This window comes from Lontra canadensis, unplaced genomic scaffold (assembly GCF_010015895.1).
Source record: "Lontra canadensis isolate GAN:19392208 unplaced genomic scaffold, GSC_riverotter_1.0 scaffold2, whole genome shotgun sequence".
Classification (NCBI taxonomy): Eukaryota; Metazoa; Chordata; class Mammalia; order Carnivora; family Mustelidae; genus Lontra; species Lontra canadensis.
The window spans coordinates 32,522,339-32,523,798 of record NW_022630996.1 but is presented as its reverse complement, the minus strand read 5'-3'; the positions used below and the strand labels follow the sequence as shown (position 1 = coordinate 32,523,798).

Genomic DNA, 1,460 nt, shown 5'->3' with positions numbered 1-1,460 from the left:
GCTTTAAGGTATTAAAATATTTTCAGTATCATTCCATGTGACACACAAAGATTTTATCAGGGCTTTAAAAAGTCTTCCTAAAGCTGTCTATAACAGCTCTTTTCCTGATCTAAATAAATAACACATGGGACTTGCAACCCAAAATTTCTTATCATCTCCGAATTTACTCTTTCCAGGTCCAGATAAAAAATAGTGTTTAATCCCCCAAAGAGATAGACAGTTATGTGAGCTGGTAGTATTGATAAAAGAGAATCATGGCCAGACAGGAATGGCTGGATTCAACCTTAAAAGTTGAAGCTGTGTAAATCATCAAATAACATGGGAATTGGAAAACATCATTATAAGCAACTTGTGTGAACCCCTGATGTTTTAAATTAGCCATGAAATGTGACTTGCTTTATAATATTTTGGAGCTTCTAGAGATCTCAGCTTTTAAATCGAAATTTTCCTATTTGGCAGCAACACAGCAGGCTCGCAAAATAATTTACAACCATTTACTTTGTTAGTTATCCCTTTTAAACAACCCTCAAGGGGAGGAAAACATTATTAATCCCCATTTTATGGATGAGGGGATTGAGGTATTAAGATGACTCAGAGCTTTGATTTAGTGCACACTTGGCGTTTCTTTGTCTCATTCCAAGGCCCTCTTATCTTTACTTAGGTCAGCATGCCTGCTCTTATTATTTTGGCTTATCTTGATGAGGAACATGGACTCAATTTTCAAGTTAACTTATGCCACTTAGAAAAATTGGGGCAAATTGAGCAGTATTCCTTTCTTACACTGATGGACCAAGTTCAGTTTTGCAAGGCTATTTTTTTTTTTTTAATTGATGCTATTTGTAACTTGTACATCTTCATTGAGGAGTTCATACCGCAGGAATACCCTTTTAGAGGAGCTGACTTAAGTCATTTTCAATAATCAAGTAAAGGAGAAAAGACATTGTAATTCTTTTTTTTTTCCTCACTCATTTTGTTCCAATTTCCAAGGAATGTGTATGTGGGAGTCATCATTGATCAGGAGATATGGTAGTTCTGAGTTGAAGTATGTATCTGTACATTGTAAGTGATGCTGGAAAATTTCCTTAACATTTTGTTCCTTAGCAAAATACACACTTGACCTTGGTGTTGCATACAGTTCTTTGAAAAAATCTTTGATGTAACCTTGTGTATTCTGCAAAGCACATCTTAGAAGATGAGGTCGCTGATGCTTACTCAGAAAGCTGAAGAGATTCTCTAGTGCCAAGGCAGGAATGGAGCCGCTTCCATTCCCGTCCTGTGGCAAAGGAAGTCATTGAAAATAACACAGTGGTCATCAACCCTCCTCCTGGACCGAATACATATTTTACTGACATCGTTTACATATTGTTTCTCAAAGCACAGTACCCGTCAGAATCACCTCAAATTCCTGGTTAAAAGAAAGATAACATTAGCTTATCTGAAAGAGGTTTGGAGGAGGCAGT

At 36.7% G+C, this 1,460-nt stretch overlaps 1 non-coding gene across 1 annotated transcript; it reads right to left on the bottom strand.

Annotated features, from left to right (window-relative positions):
• Positions 1 to 935: 935 nt before the first annotated feature.
• LOC116878897 lies at positions 936 to 1,017 on the bottom strand. Its single transcript, XR_004384908.1, has one exon. It is a non-coding gene; the product is annotated as a small nucleolar RNA SNORD116 (small nucleolar RNA).
• Positions 1,018 to 1,460: the final 443 nt, after the last annotated feature.